Genomic DNA, 25,824 nt, shown 5'->3' with positions numbered 1-25,824 from the left:
GACTCCGTGCTTTCACTGCTGAGGGTGCAGGTTCGATCCCCAGTTGGCGTACTAAGATCCCACAAGCTGCGGGGCATAGCCAAAAAAAAAAAAAAGTTCAAAAGTTCAATCTGAGATTCCCTATGAAAAATTCCAGCAAAGCATGTTTAAAAGAGCTTATGTGGTCAATCACTATTCTTGCTGCACTTCTGTACAAAGTCAGGACAAGTTTTATTGAAATTAGACTTACTTTGCAAACAAATTAGTCTTATTTTGGTTTCTTTGTAAAAATGAGGGTGTAGAAATTTTTTAGAGAGAAAAAGTATGTTTCAGCAACACACCTTTGTGGATATTAGATTCTAGAGCTGTTTCTTGTCTTTGAGGTTTTATTATTTGCCTGTAAAGTGGACTGGATCTTTAATTCCTTCAGTTCCCTCAAATACCTGGCTACAACTCTCCAAACTAATATTTCTGATTTTCTCCCATCCTTAGATGGGAGAACAAGAGCTTTTTCCTGCACCCCTGCAAACAGAATGTGAATGACTTGATATAAACTTCAGAGGAATCACCACAATAGCTTGTTTAGACAATCACCTTTGTGCCTGTTACTGCATGGGCCACTCAGACTGGTACACCCAGTACCCTCATCAGAGACATTCAAACTGCAAACCAGGAAAATCCATCAGATTCCCACTGTCTGTCTGCCCTCTCTCCATCTGAAGATGTTTCAAGCCTGATATCTAGATCTAGAGGTCTTCTTGACTGGCAGCTCTCAGGACTCAGACACTGGGTTCATAATTTGCTCCAACCATTAACCTTCGTTTTTCTTTTTCTTCCACAGAAACTCTCTATTCCATGGAAATCCTCTGATTAAATATCTGTTTCCTTGTTTATGCAATACAAGTCTAACTTTGGGAGCCCACCTGCATCATCCACCTCCTGAAATGAAACACAACTGTTAACTCAACTGACCTATTCTCAAGACTGAGACTGGGTCAACGAGATAGGCAGCAATCTATCAACTTAGCGTCTGGGTTGTGAGACTTATTTGAAGTTTCAAAGGTGGAACTTAAGGGGAGCAACATTTGCCACCCCAAAATATGCTACTTTGGCAGGAGGATTATTTTGAGCTATAAACAATCAAAACCCAACAGATTCAGGAAAAGCTCTTTACCTCTACCTCAAGTTCCTAAATTTACATTGGAAAGGGAGCCTATACAGGAAGAGAGCTATTACCAGAGATAACTTTTTACCTAAGAAACTTACCTGCATAATAGGATAACCATTGTTTTCTAAACATCTCCTCTGCATTCCTGTGAATGCCTTCCTTCCTTTTGTATCCCCAGACCCCTACTCCTTTCCTTAGCTCAGGATGTTATATAAGCTTCAATTACCTGGCTGCCTTTTGGGTCTCATATTTTATGGGACTCTCTTACATACGAAATTAAATTTGTCTTTCTCCTGTTAATCTGTATTATGTCTATTTGTTTATTAGACCAGCCAAAGAACTTAGAAGGATAGGAGGAAAGTTTTTCTACCCTTATAGCATCTTAGCCAAGAATCTAGAAGGGTAAAGGGAAAATTATTTTTCCTCCCATACAACACTAAAACTTTTCTTATTTTCCCCAAAATGTACTCTTTACTGCTCGTGAATTTCCCCATGATTCAATCTAATTCAACCATCAACCATCGTATTTTGCTATGATCATGGAAATCTTCCATGATCTGGAAGAGTTGATCTATTGTCCTGTACTTCTAGTTACATTGAATACTTTGCAGAGTCAAGGCCAGCTGTTCTTCAGTATGTTATACTTTCAGGATTCATCAGAGTGTGTTCCCATGTTTAAATTCAGACAAAATATTTCTGGCAAGGACACCACGTAGGTAATATTGTGTAACTTTCTCTGCATTTCATTAATGCCAGGTCATATCATAGTGATTTATGAGAGGGCCACTGATTTCTCTGTTGTAAAGACATATTTTCCATTTGTAATTAATTCGTAATTTAAGGGATTGTAAAGACCCTGTTCTCCACATTTCTTTACCATATGGTTTCAGCCATTGACCCTTAGCTGAAAATATTATGACATCAGGAGTTACAAAACAGTGAGTTTCTAATTCTGAAATTCTTTTTACATTTACTTGCTGAGATCATTTGGTATGATCTTAAATCCTATATTTAAGAGATCATTTCCTATCTTTCCTATCCCTCTCCTCTCTTTCCAAAATAATTATGAAATTTTCTTTACTCTTATTCATAGATATTTATTATTGTTTAATGTACTACCATCATTATTCTCTGTAATGCTCACACTGTACCAAATGTATTCATTGGGCCCAACTTCAAGGCAACTACTGAATTTTTTGGATATGGTCTCATCTGTGTTTGAGCACTTCCTTGCTTTCTGGTTTACCCTGTACTTTCTCTGACCTTTCCTACAACAGGCCATATCTCCAAGGAATCCTGGTTCCTTTCAGCAAGGAATGATTTTTAAAAACCAAGATCTCAGTATTATTTATGCTCTTTGCTACTGGCAGGTCAAAATGTCAAAACCCTATAATCATGTATAACTCTCTCTGTTTCTTCCTAATTACTTTCTAGAGTTAGAATAGAATTGCTATAGTGAAGTACAGTTTCTTTAATGAATGACACAATGAAAAGAGGGTTATATATTCTGATTATGCATTATTTTGTTTCTGTAGGACCTCTAATCTCCTCCATATACTTTTTTCTTTCTCTTCATCTTCAAAAGTCCAGGGGATGCTCATCCCTTCCAAGTTGCTCCCTTTCTCCCAGAAGCAGTGCCTTTCTATGACTGTTACCTCTGGTCCCACACTTTTAGGTCCCTTCCTTTGGATTCTTAGTACCCAGTGTTTTCTAATTCTTCTCGTCTCTTACTTGTTTTTGGTATTTTTCCACTCAGGGTAAGACCTCATTTTTCTAGGAGAAATTTATCTGCGTTCTGGCACCAGTTTTATCCTGCTGCATGCTCGTGATTTTCAGCAGTCTCATCTGAATCTCCCCTTCACCCTGGGCTTCAAAATGAGTTTTGTTGGTTTCAGATGTCTTCCTATTAGACATAAACCCAAGTTGTAGTATTCTCTGACTTCTATGCTTTTGGCATAAGTTTCTCATGGTTTTATTTTCTTTCCTTGTTGATCTCTATGGGTTCTAGAGCATGTGTGGAAAGATTAGGATTTAAGAAGCTGCTATCATCCTATAGAAACTCAGAGGTCAGAAACAATCATTGTACGCTTGGAATTATTTTTATGCTTTATTTAAATAAGCTTTGCCTTGCCTTCTGAGTTATTCCGTATTCATAAAGGGGAAGCACTTTAAACACACATATAATACAATTTTATTATAAGATTAACAGTAACCTTAGGCTTAATTCCAGCAGGGCTTATGCCTCTGAACCAAGTTACCTGTCACTTTTGAGGTTTACTTGCACTGCTCTGAAAGTTTTAAAAACAGAAACACACAAAAAGTTAAAGAGCTTTTTCTTAACTTCTTTGGTCCAGCACTCCTGAATTAACTAAGAAAATAATCACTTGCTTATGTGCCTACTGACTAATGATGTGTTGGACATCAAAAATTAATTTTAATCTGTTTCTCATTTCTTTTCCTGTTTGGTCTGGTGTTTAGCTGGTTAGGCTGTCTGTAATCAGATGTTTGCATTCTTTTTAACTAAGAAACAGTGAATCAAGTTAGAATACAAAAAGGAAACAAATGACACTGGACCATTTAAAATTCCCAATAATACATTGTCAGTGTCCTCTTAAAATTTAATGAGTATGTTTTCCATTATGTCAGCCAGATCATTAATAATCAACTGCCTTTACCTCCAACTAGTATACAAGCTATAGTGACACTTCAGTGCTTGTTCAGAGAATCAAGGTTACCTTAATCCTGCTGTGGACCACAGACATATGGTTCCTTGGCTGGGAGGTGCTCTAAACAGATCATTGTAAAAGGAACAATGGGAACGTAAAGTTATAATATACTTTGTACCTACCTTTCCAAAGCTTACAGTCTTATGGGAAAGCAACATTTAAACAACAATACCAAAAATATGCAATTATAAATATCAACAGTTGTTTGACATAAAAAATGGGCTACTATGAGACACATAAATATAACACTGGTCATGATTCAGATGTGGGGTTAGCAATCTCTTTGAAGGAGGGAGAATTTCACCAGGTCCTACCAACAGGAATTAGGCAGAGGAAGGTACCAGGGGAAAACAGGTAAGCAGGAATGTAGATGACATGGCATGCATCCAAACTTAATCCTCCTTACTTTCTATCTCCTATTTGAGTGGCAAGAAGAGGCAGAAGAAGAAAAAAAAGGACCGTCTAACAGAGTAGGTCATTGGTTTGCTTAATGTTCCAGCCATTTGAGTAAAAGAGAAAGAACTACTATGATAAACTAAAATTTAACACATCCAATTCCAAAAGTAAACAAGACATTCATTCTAACCAATTCCTAAACTATCCTTCTCCCTTCAGGCGTGTTATGTGAGGGATTAGGAAAGGGTCAGAAAGTGGACTTGAATCACTTCTCATGGAAGTAACATACCTGATTTCAAGTGTTTCAGCAAGAAACACTGCCTTTTCAGCCAGGCATAGCTCACCTCCCTGATCCCTCTGTAATGTATCTACAGTCATATCCACTTCTCTTACCTGTCCCACTAAAGGAAGTATTCTTCCTCATGACTGTGACAATCCTTCCATCTGTGCTCTGGATTCCATATGCTTTCATTTCTTCAATCAGCATAATTCATCTGATTTATATATCATTATCTTCTTCCTATCTACTGGTTCTTTCCTCTTCAGAATTTAAGAAAATATTCATTTAAGCCACTCAAATCTTCAAAAGCAACTCTCCATCTATTCTGCATCTCCCTCACCCTGCCAGAAATCTTACTATTCCTTTCATGTCCCTCATACTTTAGTTCTTTTGAAATGTCATCTAAATTCTCTACCTCTACGTTTTTTGTTTTTTGTTTTTAATAAATTTATTTATTTATTTATTTATAGCTGTGTTGGGTCTTCGTTTCTGTGTGAGGGCTTTCTCTAGTTGTGGCAAGCGGGGGCCATTCTTCATTGCGGCGCGTGGGCCTCTCACTATCGCGGCCTCTCTTGTCGCGGAGCACAGGCTCCAGACGCGCAGGCTCAGTAGTTGTGCCTCACGGGCCCAGTTGCTCCGCGGCATGTGGGATCTTCCCAGACCAGGGCTCGAACCTGTGCCCCTGCATTGGCAGGCAGATTCTCAACCACTGCACCACCAGGGAAGCCCCTCTACCTCTACTTTTTAATCCCCATGCACTTCCCAACCCACTGGAATTTAGCTTCTCTAGTCACTCCACTAGAAGGAATTACTAAAATCACCAAAACTTCCAATTTGTCAAAGCCAATTGAAAATTTTTGGAAACCATCTACATTACTTCTGAAACCTACTATACTGATTGCCACCCTCCATTTCTCTGAAATTTCTTCCTCCTTTGATTTCTATGACTCCTCTCCAGATGTCCCTTGCTTATTTTTCCTGCTGCAATGTCTACTTTTGATGTTTTCCAGAGCTTCCTTCTCAAAGCTTTTTAAATGTCAATATAAAAGAAATATTGTTCTGTGAGCATTCCCAATAATTTCCTATAAAAGAGGTTCTGATTCTTCTTTATTAGTGTTTTTGCTGATATCCATTCTCTGAAAGGGTTTGAACATTCACAGCCTAGTTCTTTGAGTTGCATGGGACATAAAATTAGGGGAAGAGGAACAGTTAAACAATTAAAAGAAATATATTATTGCTTAAAGAAAAGATATTTTGTCAGAGTTTTTAAAAAGAACTGTAGAGAGGGTTGGGGTTCTACTGAAGAGTTTGGGATAGCTGAGAAATTTTATGGGTGAAAGGAAGTATAAGAGAAGGAAAATGGCATTTTAATAAGGGTTTCTCTAAACTCCATATATCTTTGCTAATGTTTTATAAACAATTAAATAACTCCAATTATTTTGAAGTTCATTTAGTTTATGGTCTGTTTCTTATACTAAAATGCCACTCTCAGACTAGAATATATGTTTCATGTGTTCAAGTGAGTTATCTTCAGATTAAAATATAGTGATGATATGGGTGTTTTATTTTGTGAAAATTCATTGAGCTATGCACTTATGATTCATAATTTTTCTAACTATACTTCAAAAATTTACCAATTTTTCTCATGCTGACTCTCTTACAAATCTAAATGTAAGCTCCAGACACACATTTTCAACCACTTACCAGATACCTCCATTACAAAGCATGATAGGCAACTTAAGACAAGGTGTTCAACTGAAAAACCTCTTCCTACTTTTTTTTTCCTATTTCTGTAAGCAGAACCACAGTAGAGCCAGTTTTTCAAAACAGATTTTCCTTCTCCATATAATAAAGGTCCTGAGTCAGGGACAATCTACATCCATGCCCTCTTCTCCATAGGCACAGGTACCATCTTAGTTGGTTCATGCAATATTTCTAACCTATATACTGGTCTCAGTGAGGGCAGTTATGCATCCCACTATCCATTCATCTCAGTTATTCTGCAGGGATCCTGTTAAAGAAAATCTAAATATATACCTGTCCCTTCAGTCTCTTTAGCAGAGCATAATAGCAGCCAACATTCATATAGCATTTGTTATATGATAGAGGCTACTGTAAAATCTTTGCAGCTATTAACTGATTTAACCCCTAAATAACTTTATAAGGAAAATATTATTATTATCTCAATTATACAGATATAAATCTGAGGCACAAAAAAGTAACAGTGGGCAGAACTTGGATTTGAACTAAGGCTACACAACTTCTGAAACACATTACCTAACTTTATTGTGGTAACCACTTCACAATATATATGTATGTCAGATAATCACATTGTACACTTTAAATTTACATAATGTTTTTGGTCAATTATACCTCAATAAAAGAAACTCTGCTTTAGCCAGCTCTCAAGATCTGGTACTTTCTGTTCTTTCTGATTTTCCTTTCATTGACTTTCTTTAAATTACCTGAAAATATCATAGGTTTTATGTCTCTGAGATCTTTCACATTCTCTTCCATTCACCTGGGATACTCTCTCCATGGTCATGTCCACACCAACCTTGTGTATCTGATTAATTCCTCTTTCAAGAAGAAAAGTATATTACCTTCTCTAAAACATTCCCCTGACATCCTTATCTTTATCTTATGAGATTGACAAGGATATCTGTACCACTGCATTTGTTACCTGCTATTATAGTTTTTTCTTTGCTTATTTGTTATCCTCATTAAGAAAAAGATTATGAGGCTAATCACTGTTTAACAACAGTAACTTATACATTACACGGTACAAAATGAACACACGAACTATTTATTTACTAAACTGATGAATACAGATCCAGAGAAACTATATTTATGAGAGTGATTGATTGTAAAATGAGAACGCTGCTTTGATGATAATTTTTTTTCTTATGGAGATTATATGAACTAATATATTTAGAACATTTTTAAAGTATCTGGCAGATAGCATGAGCTCAAAAAACTATAGTAAAAATAATAGTAATATAATAATTATAATAACTTTGAAATAGACCTCTAGGATTCCAAAATCTACTTTGCTTTCTGACCCAACCTTTGCAAAACAGATTTATAGAAAGAAAATGAGAAAGAAGAAAATTAGGAGTAGGTAGGGTAGAGGTGGGAAAGAAAAGTCTAGGAAATTTGCAATAGGGATAACTCTTAAGTATAAGCAACACAACGAGGATAAAGTTTTGAATAATGAATACAAGATATAAGAAGAAAGCTTAAATATGGAAATTTAATATTCAACCCAGAAGTTGTATCTAAAACCCCTTGCATTTAGTGAGCAAAATATACATTTAACTAACTGAATGGTTGATTGTAATTAAATACTGAACTCTTTAGCAGATAACCTGAATCCTGGTTCTTTCGACAGTGAGGTTTGAGAAAAACAGGGTCTTCTTACAGTCTTCTACATAAGGCTAAATAAGCAATAACACAAACGCTTCTCTCTCTCCCCCCCACCCTTTGTGTGTGTGTGTGTGTGCGCATGTGCGCGTGCGCGTGCATGTGCGTGTACCCAGAGATTTTTGTCAAAGCCATTTGTTGCTAAGCAAAAGATCAAGAAAGGGATTGTTGAAACTCATCTTTAAATGCTTAATACCTATATTCTCACCCCTGAACGTGCATATTTACCTCTTCTCTTAATAAGCAGGCACTTGAGTGCAGGTCATTTTGCTCTAGATACACTATTCAGCACTGAGGAAGGGGGAAGCTTTCTGTGGAAGACAAGGAAAGATGCTGGTTATTTGGAAACTTTTCTTCTGGCACCTCTTTACCTAGTTGGATATTCCATGATCACTCTGACACAATCTAGCCAACTTTAGACTTCATCATACTCTCTCTTTCCAGCAACCAAAGCATCCACAGCAGGTTCCCAGGTCTGTCCAAGGTGAGGGACATCAGCCACTCTGAAAGGCAGTTCCAGGGACACAAAAAGTATCACAAAAAGAAAAGTTTCTTGATGATAGAGACTACTGAGGTCCAGATTTTTCTTTCTTTCTTTCAATACTTAAAAAATTTTATTGAGGTATAATTGATATAACATTATATTAATTTCAAGTGTATAACATAATGATTTGATATTTGTATATATTGTGAAATGATCATCCCAAAAAGTCTAGTTAACATCCACCACCATACATAGTTACAAAAGTTTTTTTTCTTGTGATGAAGACTTTCAATTGGTAATTTTATTTTAATTGAATTAAAGACTATTTGAACAAGTACAAAGTTTATCCTGTTAAAGATCTCACCTTCAAGAAGAACACAAATGGAGCAGTGAAAAGGAAAAAGAATAGGAAGTTCGGTCAAATAAATCTAAGAAATTAGGGGTAACAGAGGCACGGAGCAGAATTTCCCTCATATTAGATGCTAGGGGCTCAAAAAGGAACAACTCCACCAATGCTGTATCACTTCCAGTTCTTTGTAAAAAATAAGTAAATACATACATACATACAAATACAAACAACAGAATTTATTAGTATTGTGTCATTTATCCTAAAGATATTTAGAAATTCTTTTAGAAAATAAACTATTAATTGTTTAAATTGAAATCTGAGCTTTACCCGAGCCCACACATCTTATTGTTGCCTTGTATCTATGGATTACATACATAGCATGTGTTGTGAGAAATTTCAAATAATTTATTTATAAAGTCATAGTTTTAATCGTTTTTAAAACTCAATTAAATGCCACTAATAAAAATTACCAATTTCAGAAAGGCAATCTGGGAATGTAAGTGCAAAATTCTTGTCATAAGACATTAAAGTAGAAAAGAATATATGATCCCATCTTAAAGAAGTATTCTATCTTATTTGATGAATTTGTTCAAGCACAGATTTAGGTTAAAATAAGAAAAATGACATTAGAATAATATTAGGAAGATCCTAAGAATTTCCTTATTTTCTCTTATTTGTATTTTTCTCTGTATGTGTGTATATACTCAATATATATGTACTCATATGCCCTGTTGTAATTCTCTGTCATATATATATATATATATATATATATATATATATATATATATATATATATAAAATTCTCTGTCCTATATATATCCTAGTAGATGGAAAAAACCAAAACAACCAATATGAAACAAGAATTTTTAAAAAGCCATCACAAAATATAACATAAATTTGAAATGAATCATGCCTTATCACAGAAACAAAATGTACAGATCGGAAAACAAGTCTATAAGATTGTGCAAGTATGATATTCAAATTGTCCATTATCTTTTGTATTAAAGAAGAAAATGGATTCTATGCCATCTCATGGCAAATCTAAGGGCTGTTTACCATCAAGTCCAAATCTCATCTGTTTTCAATTTCACAGTTCCAAAAAGCTCTAGAAAAAAATATCTAAATGACTATGAATGCTCATAACACTTCTCAAACCACTTTTCATACTCCTAAATTATCAAATCAATGCAAATCAGTGCTATTAATGCTACCCACTCCTTGGAAATTTTACTTTTTCATAAGTATTTATTTTAACCAAAATAATGTAAATATAATCTGTTAAAGCTCCTAGGAGAAAAAGATTTTATTTTCCCCATAAGTCAGTGAAGCCATTGCAAATAGAAGCAATACTGGGACCTAATATGACCAATGAGCAGAGTATACACAGTGTTGACTAGTCCACAAGTCTCCATTTACTTAGCAGTAAATCAGTGTAATCTACACTGTAATCCATGGTGTTGCTGCAGTCACAGTAAAGACTGAAAGGCCAGCTTTGTTCCTTTTGCTAGATCCCTTAATTAGAAGATGAAATATAGCGCTTTAATGGTCCAGTAAAAGAATTAAGAGATCAAATTTAAATTGCTCCATGATCAATTTTGAATTTTTTTTTGCTGTTATTTATTTATTTTTTTTTTGGTACGCGGGCCTCTCACTGTTGTGGCCTCTCCGGTTGCAGAGAACAGGCTCCGGACGCGCAGGCTCAGAGGCCATGGCTCATGGGCACAGCCGCTCCGCGGCATGTGGGATCTTCCCGGACCAGGGCTCGAACCTGCATCCCTTGCATTCGCAGGCAGATTCTTAACCACTGCGCCACCAGGGAAGCCCCTTGAATGTTTTATATATAGAATTCTTTAAGGGAATAAAAGCTGCATAGTACTTTGACACAGAACACATTCACTTGGATTCAGCAAAAATTTGAGATCGTATTATATGAAAGGAATTGGCCTAAGTACTGTGGAAGTGAACTAATAAAAAGGTAAGAAATCTTGCCTACAAAGAGCTCATGGAATAGTATATTAGAAAAGTATACATAAAATGACTCTAGAGCAAAGTTTAATGGGATAAGGACTATGGAAGAATTTCAAATTGCTAATATAGGCAGATGATGGAAATGCTTCTTTTGCCTCCTGAGAATGCAAAACGATTCATGAAGGAGAAGGTGGTACTTGAAGGATCCTTCAAAGACTGAAAACTCTTTGACAGAGGTAGAGGAAAGAGCCATGTAAAAAGGTTCATTGTAAAGGTAAAATTACTAAAAGGTACAGGGGTTTTCAGGACATAGTGAGTCATTCTCTATGTCCAGATTATCATGGAGAAAAAATGAAAAACAATGCTTGTAAGGCAGATGGCACATCACCATATTTAGAAAATGATCATTCATTGTTTAGAGGGTAATAAGAAAGCAATATAATTCAAGGAAGAAATGGATGCAGTCAGAATCAACCTCAAGATTATTCTCACGTTAGCACTTATGGAATGATGATATGAAAAGCAGACCCATTCCCCAGCAAAACAATCATAGCTGGTGAAAATGATTTTTTTTAAAACCACTTAAAGCCTCTACTCATAGGGCAGAGGCTTATAACAAAAGAATATACTCTGAAAGTAGCATTACCTTGCTGAAAGAAATTAAACACCTAAAGAAATGGAAAGACGTCTTGGATCAGAAGACTTCATATTGTTGAGGGAGAAATATTCCTCAAATTTATCTACACCTTAAACACAATCCTTATCAAGATTCCAGTTAGCTTTTTTGCACAATTTGACACATTGACCCTAAATTCATATGGACATTTAAGGGACCCAGACTAGCAAAAACAATCTTGAAAAGAATGGAGGACTCACACTTCCATACGTCAAAACTTAAAACAAGGCTACAATCATCGAGAGAGTTTGGTACTGGCATAAGGCTAGACATATAGATCAGTGGAATATAATGGAGAGCCCAGAAATAAATCTTCACATTTACATTTAATTGATTTTCAACAGCACTGCTAAGATAATTCAATGGGGGAAAGAATAGTCTTTACAACAAATGCAGCTGAGATGACTGAATATTCATATTCAAAAGAATGAAGTTGGACCCATCTCTCATATCATATCATAGAAAAAAATTAACTCAAAATGGAAATGTAAGAGCTAAAGCTATTAAACTCTTAGGGGTAAATCTCTGTGACCTTGGATTAGGCAGTAACTTTTTAAATATGATACCAAAATCATAGCACAAGCAACAAAAGAAAAAAAATAGATAAATCAAACTTGATAAAAATTTTTTTAAAAAGACTTTTGTGCTTCAAAGGACACCATCAGGAAAATGAAAAGACAATCCACAGAATGGGAGAAGATATTGGCAAAGCATATATATAATAAAGGGCCTGTAATCTAGAATATATAAAGAACTCTTACAGATCAATAATAGACAAATAATCCAATTATAAATGGGCAAAATATCTGAATAAGCATTTCTCTGAAGAAGATATACAATGGTCTGTAAATTCATGAAAAAATGCTTAATGTCATTAACCATCAGAGAAATGCAAATTGAAACAACAACGAGATACCACTTCACACACCCTGACATGGCTATCATCAAAAAGACATAACAACAAGTGTTGGTGAGGATGTGAAGAAATTAGAACCTTCATATACTGCTATTGGGAATGTAAAATGGTACAGCTGCTTTGAAATAATCTCACACTTCCTCTAAAAGTTAAACATACAGTTACCACCATATGACCCAGAAATTCCATTCCTGGGTATATACCTAAAAGAACTGAAAATGTATGTCACATAAAAAAAGTATATGCAAATGTTTATAGCAGCCTTATTCACAGTAGAAAAAATAAAATATTGTATATCTATGCAATGGAATACTATTTAGCAATAAAACGAAATGAAGTATTGATATATGCTACAACATGGATGAGCCTTGAAAACATCATGCTAAGTGAAATAAACCAGCCACAAAAGACCACATATTCTATGTAATCATTTATATGAGATGTCCAGAATGGCAAATCTATGGACAAAAAGTAGATTTGTGGTTGCCAAGGGCTGAGGGAGATGGGGGTAAAAGGTAGTGGCTACTAATAGATATAGTGTTTCTTCTGGGGATGATGACAATATTCTAAAATTGACTGTTGTGATAGCTGCACAACTGAGTGAACGTACTAAAAGCCATTGAACTGTTCACTTTAAATGGGTTAATTGTATGGTACGTGAATCATAATCAAAGTAAAGCTGTTATTTAAAAAACAGAAGAGTAATATTCTACCATCAGTGTAGAAAGTGGAGGGTACAAACCTGACGTAAGAGAGAGCATGAGAATGGTATTTTTTTTTTGTGGTGAGACACACTGAAAATCTGATCCAGGAAAATGAAGGAAAACTAACATGTATCAGACTTATATTTCTGAAAAGATAAAAGGTGTTTCCTCTTTAAGAAATCAGAAATGAGTCTGTACTTTTTTATTTTTCCCTATATAAAGTACATTATTACAGGAAAGAATCAGTGCCTCTCATGATAGTTCAATGCTGAACTTCATCTTTTAACACTTTAATTTCTAAAATTCACAAAGTTTTGGTCTGTGATTAGTCACATTATGCTTTCAATGTTATAATGGCTGATACTTTTCTCCTATATAGTTAAACTTTACACAACACAGCTTCTTGGTTGTGTTTCCGTTTGCTAGGTCAGAAATGAATCTACAATTTCACAGTCATGTTCTTTTCATGTGATTATTCAAGTAATAAAATATGAAGTTTCTTGATATTTCAGGAAGAACAAACTTTGCATGCTTCCACAGTGAAAATTAAGGGCAAAATTAGATGAAATTGAAGTTCAGAGAAGATGAACATAATGATGCATGCCTGGAATGATTTATAAAGAAATATTAAACAAGGGAGACGAAATTTGGAAAACTTGGAAAAGCAGATGACTAAGTAGAAACATCATTATATACAAATATTTGATCATATCAAAAGAGAGAGAAGTGACATAGAAGCCAAGCATATAGAGAATTAACAATGTCATGTTGATAAAAAAATGGAAAATCAAAATGAAAACTAAAAGAGGAAGCTAGTATAATAATCTGATATTGAAAAGGTTTCCTAGACAACAAGGTGTCAAAAATGTTTTTACTGTGCGTTGGTATAAAAAACCAAAATTATGGTAACAATTACCTTTAAGATACAACATTAACATGCTCCCTAATACTTCAAGAAGCAAAACATGGGGCAATTGAGCAAACAGATGGGATCCTACATCGATAATCACTTTTCAGAAATATGGCTTTGAGAGATGTTAATTAAACAACCTCAGCAGGCTCCTTTTCAATAGCCTTATCTCCTGATATTGACTTCCATGGCCAGAGTAGGATGGATAATTGGAAGACTCTGATTTTCATACAGTAATGTAATCTCTTTCATTTGAGTGAAGTGAGCTCTGAAAGCATTACTTGGAACACATGATGCTGATTCATTACATTTCACTTGATAATTGTAATAATGGGTGTGTGTAATTTTAATTGTACATCTCTCATCATATGGAAAAAGTATATGCCATATCACAAAGTGGGGAGATAGTGAACTTTCAAAGGTATCTGATTGTCAGATGTTTTCCTAACTGGCCATTAACTGTAGGCAATTTGCTAATCATCTTTTCTTCTTTAAATGAAAATGTCACGTTGTCCTTGACCTTAAGTGGAGATGTTCTGCCTGTGATTCATACTGCAGGGAATAATAATAATAATAACAGTTACACACAATGGTCACTAGACTAAACCAAGTTCCCATTGAATCACGGTCACCTAAATTTTTATTCCTTTGCTTCATACTTTAGCTTCTGACACACCAATCTTAGGTCATCCTGGTTGTACTGACACATTTAATTCTATTTCACTGATTTGCAATCTTAACCTGCCCCACTCAAAACTTACTCCAAAAGAATGTACTTCAAGGATGAAGTTTGAACAAAATCTTTGAAATAATTCATATGACAAAATTTATTTCATCTGGCAAAGAATTGGTAGAAATTTTATTATAGGAAAACATAATGTTTGTATCTTTAATTGCAATAGTTTGAGGATACAGCACACTGTGACACAAAATGGGAACTTAACAAACATGTGTTGAGCAAACAAATGAAGAAAAAATGGATTTTAAGAAAAGATACGAGTTGCAGCCATGGTTGAAGAATTATATCTAATATGTAATTTGTGTATTGGAGTATTATTGGCTATGGCAAAAGAAGAGCTATGCTGCATCAAACTTGTAAAACACCTAATGTTGTATGCTAAGGAGTTTGGTATTTATTTCATGGATTTTAAAGTAGATAAATTTCATGAGTATTGGGGGAAAAGGAAAATAGAATGGGATGGATGTTAAGCGAGAACTCGGTTTCAATGATGTGAGTGTGAGCTACAATTTCTAAGGATGGAGATCAGTAAGAATGTAATAAGGTACAGATCTTCCTCAACTTATGATTGGGTAATATCCTGAGAAATCCATTGTAACTTGAAAATATCATATATTGAAAATGCATTTCATAGACCTAACCTACCAAACCACATAGTTTGTTAGCCTACCTTAAACAGGCTTGGAACACTTACACTAGCCTACATTTGGGCAAAATAATCTAACAAAAAGCCTATTTTTAATAAAGAGTTAAATATCTCATGTAATTTATTGAATACCGCACTGAAAGTGAAAAACAGAATGGTTAATGGGTACAGAATGGCTTTACGTGTACCAGTTGTTCCCATTCAAGATAGCGTGGCTGACTCGGAGCTGCAGCTCACTCCTGCTGCCCAGCATCACGAAAGAGTATCATACCACATATCGCTAGCCTGGGAAAAGATAAAATTCAAAATCTGAAGTATGGTTTCTACTGAATGTGTATTACTTCCACACCATCACAAAGTCGAACCACGGTAAGTCAGGGACTGATGACATTTGATGATTTGGAAGTCATTGGTGACTTTTGAGAAGGTAGATTGACAAATAGGTGGAGACAAAGCAAGAAAAAGTCAATTACATTTTCTGTTCTGGCCAAAATAGAGTAACAGGGATCAGAGTTACCCTCTGGAACACCTAAAAAAAAAAAGGGTAGGGAAATAAGACAACAGTTTGCAAGACACTGGACATCAAGGAGCAGAGACTCATTCCTGAGAGACAGGAAATAAATGATGTGAGCCTTATGGTTGCTTCATGTTACCTGAGTTTCCAGGCCACAGCTCAGGGAGGGGGATCCCAGGCAGAGACCAGCAGTCTCACTAAATAAAGGAGAAAGGGCTGAGAGACTCTACAGAACACGGTGGGTAGACTTTTCAAGACAGAGTACCAGAGAGGAGAACGATTCACAGAGAGGGAACTCCAGAATCTTGCACCTAACTGTTCAGCTGTTTACTGTTCACTGATTGGCAATCTTAACTGTTCAGCTGATTACTGTTCAGCTAACTGTTCAGCTGATTACTGATCAGCTTATGTGTGTGAGTACATTACTAGAGGGCAGGAAAGGAACCACTTAAATGGACTATAGAAAAGAGTGCCTAGTATTCATATAGGGCCTGAGATACTGACTTTTCCTATCAGCCAGACTGTAAAACCTCAAGATTAACAGGGCAATGGACAATATACATGGAAAGGTCTTGCCTCGGTGGTTGGGAATATTTAACCATATATTATAAAAGAACAATACAGGAACATTATTTAGCCATATAATATAACAGGAGACTTCTATATTTCTTTCTACCAAATCTTTAAAAGGACCTAAAAGGATCAAACCATTTCCAAGCACCTTAACAGTATCCCAGAAAAAAAGGTAAAAAATATTTGTAAAAATAAAAAGTTATCCAGCACCCAAAAAGGTAAAATTTACAATGGCTGGCATCCAATAATCAATTATCAAGGAAGCAAAGAGGCAGTAATCGCCCTTGTAATGAAGAAATGAAGCAATCAAAGCCAACTCATAATCGACACACATGTTAGAATTAGCAGAAATGACCATAGAACAATTCTTATTACTATACTCAAAAGGTTCAAAAAGTTAAGTTAGAGACATGGAATATATTTTTTAAAGTCCTAAATCAAACTGCTAGAAATGAAAAATGCAAAGTGTAAGATAATAAAAAAAACACACATTGAATGGCATCCATGACATTATTAGACACTGCAGATTAGTGAACTTGAAGACTAAGCAAGAAATATTAACCAAAATAAAACACAAACAAAAAGAAAAGATTTTTCAAAATGAGCAGGGCATCAGTAAACTGTTTGAAGAAAACTTCAAACAATCTAATGTATATATATAAAAAATTGGAGTCTCAAAGGAGAGGAGAGAGAAGGCAAGACAGAAAACATGTTTGACGAAATAACGGCAACTTTTCCCCGATTTTAATGGAAACTATGTCCCCAAATCCAAGAACTTCAACAAACTTCAAGCACAAGAAACATAAAAAAAAAAAGGACAAGTCATATCGCAAACAAATTGTTCAAAAACCGTGATAAACAGAAAAATTTTAAAGCAGCCAGAGGGAAAAAAGACACATTACATACAAAGAAACAAAAATCAGGATGAAATCAGACCTCTTATCTGAATAATGCAACTGAGAAAAAGTAGACAGCCTCCTTAAAGAAAGAAAAAAAATTGGTAAACTTAGAATTCTATGTACAGTGAAAACATCTCTTTAAACCAAGGCAAAATAGGGATTTTTTTCAGTCATACGAAAGATGAACAAATTCATTACCAGCAGACATAAAGTACCCCCAAAAGAGTTGAATAATTTCATTTAGGCAGAAGGAAAATTATACCAGATGGAAATAAGTATCTAAAGGAATAAAGAGTAGTGAAATTGATAACTACATGGGTAAATAAGATTTCCTATATATTAAAATCATTGGTGATTCAGTATTTAAAGAAAGGTATTTTTTTAGGTAGTATGGAATTTGTAAGATACATAAGAGCAAAATGGATGTCAACAGTAGAACAAAATTGGGAGGAGAACTCAATCAAATAGAAGACAGAAAAAATAGAGATAAATCAATGAAGGTAAAAGCTGATTCTTTAAGAAGACCAATAAAGTATATTAACCTCAAGCCAGTCTAATTAGTAAAAAAAAAAAGACTGCTAAAATCAGCAACGAAAGAGGTGACATCACTCTACAGATTCCACAGCTATCTAAAGGATAACCAGATGTAACATGTATACTTTGACTATAATTTTGACAAGATAGATGAAATAGATATATTCCTTGAAATACACAAACTAATAAAGTTCATTCAAGAATAAATAGACAATGTGAATATACCTATATCTATTAAAGAAGTTGAATTTTGCTTCAGGTTCATCAATATTTTATCAACTATGAGACCAACATTCATATATACTCCTCTCATATTTTTGTAGTGTTATGAACATTACACTGTTGTATCAATTGCTGGTGAAAATGAAGCCATAAGTAAAAGCAGAATTACTCTTAAAAAAAATGATGTAGTTGGGCTACCCTGGTGGCACAGTGGTTGAGAGACCGCCTGCCGATGCAGGGGACGCGGGTTCGTGCCACAGTCTGGGAAAATCCCACATGCCGCGGAGCAGCTGGGCCCGTGAGCCATGGCCGCTGAACCTGCGTGTCCGGAGCCTGCGCTCTGCAATGGGAGAGGCCACAACAGTGAGAGGTCCATGTACCGCAAAGAAAAAAAAAAAAAAAAAAAAAAGATCTTGCTAAGTCACTACAGCATGGGAGGAATCTCAAAATAATAGTGTTGAGTAAAAAGAGAATTGTATAGCTCCACTTATATTAAGATTGTAATGAAATAATTATGACAATTATTTTGTTCACCAAAAATTTAAACCTATGGTCAAAACAATGTTAACTCTCCTTAATAATGAAATTATTAACTCCCCTTTTACAATTCCATCAAGCCCCCAAAACCAGATTGAATACTACTTATTTAAATTGTAGGTAAAACTTGAGTTATGCCATTTTACCTTATCTCCCAACTAAATATAATTTTTAAATTTTACAATATTCATAAAAATTCACCACAAAGGAATATTTCCATATCCTATGTCACAGATACAGAACAGCAGGGTGCTTCAAGTCCCTGGCAAATGTAGTTTGAAAAATAGACATCTGTGATCAAAACTACACAGCAACATCAAATATCCTCAGAAATCTATTCATATGCTTTGCATTTCATGAATAGCAATTTAAAATTCACTCATTAAGAAATCAAGCAACTCCTTTACATTTCCAAAATAACAGCTAAAACTGTCTGGGACAGGAAAATTTGTAGCTAGAAAAATTCATAGTGCAGACCTAAAGTGTACTTCTGTTTCCATTAATGAAGGAATTCATCTATAAATGGAAGTATATGTATATATTTCATCCTTATAGGAGAGGATATCTGTTTATGTGCAAATATTCTATTTCAAATGAAGTTTGCCTGTGAGCATCGTGTGCCTGAAGAACCAGGTCCTTTCTATGTAGTTTTGGAAGCCAAAGCCTAGAATTACTCTCTAATCTAAAATTTCTCACCACAACCTTAAGTCCATATCACTGCTGTATCTTATTTATGCAATGATTTCCAAATTAGTCTCTCTTCTTAAGTATATTTTTATAAAATGCAAATCTGGTCAAATTCATATGCTTGTTAATTCTCCAGGCTCATCTAAACTTACCTATACACATAAACACATCTCTCTCACACACACACAGCCACACACACTCTTACATTCCAGGTTCCAGTCAACATGTCCTTTTCATACCTCTATGTCTTTGTACATGATCTTCCCTATTGTTAGGGTTTCACTCAGGCCACTGTGATCTTGTTTCAATGCTCTCTCCTTCGAGGCCAATTTTATGATTGGTTTTATTAAGATCTTATGTTTTTAGACAAGGACCCTCATTTGCCAGTTGCCTTCTACTGAAGAATTCATTCTAATACTCCAGACAAATGAGTAACTAACGCCTTCAAAATCTAGGAAATTGAGTCTTCCCGGGTGGCGCAGTGGTTGAGAGTCCGCCTGCCGACGCAGGGGACACGGGTTCATGCCCCGGTCCGGGAAGATCCCACATGCCGCGGAGCAGCTGGGCCCGTGAGCCATGGCCGCTGAGACTGCGCGTCGGGAGCCTGCGCTCCGCAATGGGAGAGGCCACAACAGTGAGAGGACCGCGTACCCCCACCCCCCAAAAAAAACCTAGGAAATTGAAAAACTTATTTACTCACACATCAAAGAGGCCAATATTATGCCCTCTGGCTCAGCATTATCTGGTTTCTGTGGCTCTTCATTCAAGCCTTTGACTTTGTGAAGCAGCTTTCACCCTTACACTATTCCACCCCATAAAATCTGCTTTTCCACATTTTGGTTACGTGACCTTGCATTTCACAGAACACATTTACTCAACTATAAAGTGGAAACCATATCATCAAACTCAAACTTTGGTGAGAATTAAATGATCACTTTACATAAGTCCCTAATATTACAAGCATCATAGAATGATACTCAGCAAATATTTGTAGAAGAGTAGGAGGGAGAGAGGAAGGAAGGAGAGTTCCAAAAAGGTACAGAGAACCCAAGAAAAAAAAAGCTTTAATGGGGTTTATCTTGTGTGATAGCCTTCAATTAAAGCTCAGTCAATCTTATCTATTAAGATGAAAAAAATGTATTTGCAAAATGAGAGTCACTAGAAAAGCTTCCTATTGCTTACTGGTGATGGCTACTTCCAGTGAAATAAACTTTCCTTGGAGAAATTATGTGGTTTTTTCCATTGCTGTAATTACCTGTATTGGTATAAGTTGTCATATAGAAATAAACAGGAGCAATGTTTGATCTCTTTGGATTTTTTTTTTAGCATCAATGAGACTTTAAGAAATAACCTGCCCTCAAACCTGTAGTTTTTAGGAGAGAGAAACCAGGAGAGCCTTATATATCTGTGTTACTGTAGCCTCCTAAAGTTTTCAAAGCCCATTCACAATCTTTGGGTTTTTTTGTTTTGTTTTGTTTGTTTGGTTGGTTGGTTGGTTGGTTTTTTTTGCGGTACGCGGGCCTCTCACCGCTGCGGCCTCTCCCGTTGCGGAGCACAGTCTCCGGACGCGCAGGCTCAGCGGCCATGGCTCACGGGCCCAGCCGCTCCGCGGCATGTGGGATCCTTCCGGACCGGGGCACGAACCCATGTCCCCTGCATCGGCAGGCGGACCCCCAACCATTGCGCCACCAGAGAAGCCCATCTTTGGTTTTTTTGAGGTTAACGATATAGAGAAACCAGAGGGTATTATTGTCTTCATTTTAATAACAGAGAAAACTCCAGATAACTTGAGTTACCTAAAGTGTGAGATCTGAGTCAGTGTCTTCTAATTGTGTGCATTATTTCCACACTGACATTCAGCAATATTATGAAAAATGAAATATACATCTTGAAACCTTGGACCCCAACTATTGAAACTAGGGCAATAACATATGTACCAGAGCCTCTAATAAAGAAAACACAAAGATATACTTTCATTTTCTGGAATGAGTTGTACCCTGCTTTTCATCTTGCCTGTTGTTGGTCAGTTATGTGGCAGGAGGGGGGATAAATTCCTTTCTGGATGTAAAAGCCACAGACAAGGTGGAAGTGGACTGCATGGCCACTCATACTCGTATCATGCTCTCCTGATCTTTCACCATTTAAAAAAAAGTTAAGGATATTGTTCTCTTTCAATCTATCATTAGAGTAAATAAGGAACTTTTATTGTGCATAATAAAGACAATGCCTTTAAGTAAGCAAATATTTATGGCATAATTTATTCAACAAATATTTCCATCATGAGGAAGAAACTGATAGTACATGGAAGAATTGAAAGGTAATGAATAGCCACTCCTGTTACTTAATGTCTTACAAAATGGAAACCTGTGATTTCTTAATTGTCGCCCTTTCACTGCTTCTTTTTGCGCCAAGTGCACAGCACTTAACTTTTTACATCAAATTGTATCCTACTAAAAAAGGGAAAATATTATACCTCATCCTATTTTTTGAAACATATATTTTCTATTTGCTACAACCCTAGTGAAAACAAACACTGTGTAATTATTAAACATTGCTACACAGGTTAATTATGCTCATATTAAAATTCTTTAAAATAAAGATTTGCTGAGGTTAGGAAAATAGGTTGCAGTAGGCTGGAGCAAACTTTCTCTCTGTTAAAATTCCCTTTGGTGGTACGTGTGTCCATGTGAGCCTCCACATTAAGCCAGCCACGTGCCTAAAGTTGCTGGTATATTATACAAATATTATAATAATCAGTTGTATTACAGTGTCACATAAGGGGTAACAAAACCTTTGGAGAATTTTGTTCTAGGATAGTTTAATAAAGAAAAAGGAAATTGCTTTTCATTTCTGACACTCTGCATGAAACAGCATTAAAAGCCCAGCCTTTTGAGCCAGGCAGAAATGAGTTCATAGTCCAGCACTGCCATGTTGTTATCCTGCGGCTATAGGCAAGTGGCTTTGCAGAATATGTTATCTCGTATACATACATATATACATACATACATATATATATATATATATATATATATATATATACACACACACACACATACATATATACCTAAATATAAAAGAATATTATTCAACCATAAAAAAGAAGGATCTCCTACCATCTGTGACAGGGCTGGACCTTGAGGACATTATGCCAAGTGAAATAAGCCCGACAGAGAAAGACAAACACTCTATGATCTCACTTATATGTCGAATCTAAAACAAAAAACTCACAGAAACAGCAGAATGGTGGTTGTTAGGTACTGGTGGGTGAGGGAAATGGGTAGATGTTGGTCAAAGTGTACAAACTTCCAGTTATAAGGTGAGTAAGTTCTGGGAACCTAAAATACAACATGGTGACTATGGTTAACAGTGCCATATTATATACTTGAAAGTTGCTAAGACAAACCTTAAATGTTCTCACCACATACACACAAACATTTAATTATGTGAGGCAATGGATAAACTAACCTTACTGTAGTAATCATTTCATAATACATACAGGTAACAAATCATCACATTATATACCTGAAACTTATACAATGTTATTTCTCAATTATATCTCAATAAAGTTGAAAATTTTTTTAATTAAGAAAATAAAAATTGGGCTTTCCTAGTGGCACAGTGGTTAAGAATCTGCATGCCAAACTTGCACAAGCCTCTTAGATAGCCTCATCCACCAAAGGGCAGACAGCAGAAGCAACAAGAACTACAATCCCGCAGCCTGTGCAACAAAAACCACATTCACAGAAAGATAGGCAAGATGAAAAGGCAGAGGGCTATGTACCAGATGAAGGAACAAGAGGAAACCCCAGAAAAACAACTAAATGAAGTGGAGATAGGCAACCTTCCAGAAAAAGAATTCAGAATAATGATAGTGAAGATTATGATGCAGGACCTCAGAAAAAGAATGGAGGCAAAGACTGAGAAGATGCAAGAAATGTTTAACAGAGACCTAGGAGAATTAAAGAACAAACAAACAGAGATGAACAATACAATAACTGAAATGAAAACTACACTAGAGGAATCAATAGCAGAATAACTGAGGCAGAAGAACAGATAAGTGACCTGAAAGACAGAATGGTGGAGTTCACTGCTGCGGAACAGAATAAAGAAAAAAGAATGGAAAGAAATGAAGGCAGCCTAAGAGACCTCTCAGACGACATTAAATGCAACAACACTCGCATTATAGGGGTCCCAGAAGGAGAAGAGAGAGAGAAAGGACCCGAGAAAATATTTGAAGAGATTATAGTCGAAAACTTCCCTAACATGGGAAAGGAAATAACCACCCAAGTCCAGGAAGGGCAGTGAGTCCCACGCAGGATAAACCCAAGGAGAAAAACGCCAAGACACATAGTAATCAAACTGGCAAAAATTAAAGACAAAAAAAATTACTGAAAGCAGCAAGGGAAAAACGACAAATAACATACAAGGGAACTCCCATAAGGTTAACAGCCGATTTCTCAGCAGAAACTCTACAAGCCAGAAGGGTGTGGCATGATACACTTAAAGTGATGAAAGGGGAAGAACCTACACCCAAGATTACTCTAACCGGCAAGGATCTCAATCAGTTTCGATGGAGAAATCAAAAGCTTTACAGACAAGCAAAAGCTGGGAGAATTCAGCACCACCAAACCAGCTCTACAACAAATGCTAAAGGAACTTCTCTAAGTGGGAAAGACAAAAGAAGAAAAGGACCTACAAAAACAAACCCAAAACAATTAAGAAAATGGTCATAGGAACATACATATCGATAACTACCTTAAACGTGAATGCATTAAATGCTCCAACCAAAAGACACAGGCTTGCTGAATGGATACAAAAACAAGACCCATATATATGCTGTCTACAAGAGACCCACTTCAGACCTAGGGACACATACAAACTGAAAGTGAGGGGATGGAAAAAGATATTCCATGCAAAAGGAAATCAAAAGAAAGCTGGAGTAGCAATACTCGTATCAGATAAAATAGACTTTAAAAGAAAGAATGTTACAAGAGACAAGGAAGGACACTACATAAAGATCAAGGGATCAATCCAAGAAGGAGATATAACAATTATAAATGTATATTCACCCAACACAGAAGCACCTCAATACATAAGGCAACTGCTAACAGCTACAAAAGAGGAAATCGACAGTAACACAATAATAGTGGGAGACTTTAACACCTCACTTACACCAATGGACAGATCATCCAAAATGAAAATAAATAAGGAAACAGAAGCTTTAAATGACACAATAGACCAGATAGATTTAATTGATATTTATAGGACATTCCCATCCAACAGCAGATTACACTTTCTTCTCAAGTGCACATGGAACATTCTTCAAGATAGATCACATCCTGGGTCACAAATCAAGCCTCAGTAAATTTAAGAAACTTGAAACCATATCAAGCATCTTTTCTGACCACAGTGCTATGAGATTAGAAATGAATTACAGGGGAAAAAAACGTAAAAAACATAAACACATGGAGGCTAAACAATACATTCCTAAATAACCAAGAGACCACTGAAAAAGTCAAAGAGGAAATCAAAAAATACCTAGAGACAAATGACAATGAAAACGAGATGATCCAAAACCAATGGGATGCAGCAAAAGCAGTTCTAAGAGGGAACTTTATAGCTATACAAGCCTACCTCAAGAAACAAGAAAAATCTCAAATAAACAATCTAACCTTACACCTAAAGGAACTAGAGAAAGAAGAACAAACAAAACCCAAAGTTAGCAGAAGGAAAGAAATCATAAAGATCAGAGCAGAAATAAATGAAATAGAAACAAAGAAAACAATAGCAAAGATCAATAAAACTAAAAGCTAGTTCTTTGAGAAGATAAACAAAATTGATAAACCATTAGCCAGACTCATCAAGAAAAAGAGGGAGAGGACTCAAATCAATACAATTAGAAATGAAAAAGGAGAAGTAACAACAGACACTGCAGAAATACAAAGCAGCCTGAGACTACTACAAGCAACTCTATGCCAATAAAATGGACAACCTAGAAGAAATGGACAAATTCTTAGAAAGGTGTAACCTTCCAGGACTGAACCAGGAAGAAATAGAAAATATGAACAGACCAATCACAAGTAATGAAATTGAAACTGTGATTAAAAATCTTCCAACAAGCAAAAGTCCAGGACCAGATGGCTTCACATGTGAATTCTATCAAACATTTACAGAAAAGCTAACACCCATCCTTCTCAAAGTCCTCCAAAAAACTGCAGAGGAAGGAACATTCCCAAACATAGCATAGAATGCTATGAGGCCACCATCACCCTGGTACCAAAACCAGACAAACATACTATAAAAAAAGGAAAATTACAGACCAATATCACTGATGAACATAGGTGAAAAAATACTCAGAAAAATACTAGTAAACATAATCCAACAACACATTAAAAGGATCATACACCACGATCAAGTGGGATTTATTCCAGGGATGAAAGGTTTCCTCAATATATGCAAATCAATCAATGTAATACACCATATTAACAAATTGA

At 35.8% G+C, this 25,824-nt stretch overlaps 2 pseudogenes across 2 annotated transcripts in view; one reads left to right on the top strand and one right to left on the bottom strand.

Moving 5' to 3' along the window:
* LOC309808866 (centrosomal protein of 78 kDa-like) overlaps positions 1-25,824 on the bottom strand; it is a 1,034,926-nt pseudogene that overhangs the window by 965,540 nt on the left and 43,562 nt on the right. The window lies entirely within an intron of this gene.
* Positions 15,537-25,824, top strand: part of LOC309808042 (ferritin heavy chain-like) — a 35,502-nt pseudogene continuing 25,214 nt past the window's right edge. Inside the window, exon 1 of the transcript in view lies at positions 15,537-15,626. The product of the transcript in view is annotated as a ferritin heavy chain-like (transcript). The remainder of the gene's footprint in view (positions 15,627-25,824) is intronic.

Source organism: Mesoplodon mirus, assembly GCF_964341445.2.
Source record: "Mesoplodon mirus genome assembly, chromosome: 7".
Classification (NCBI taxonomy): Eukaryota; Metazoa; Chordata; class Mammalia; order Artiodactyla; family Ziphiidae; genus Mesoplodon; species Mesoplodon mirus.
Note: the sequence above shows the minus strand (reverse complement) of the source record. Positions and strands in the feature narration are given on the sequence as shown.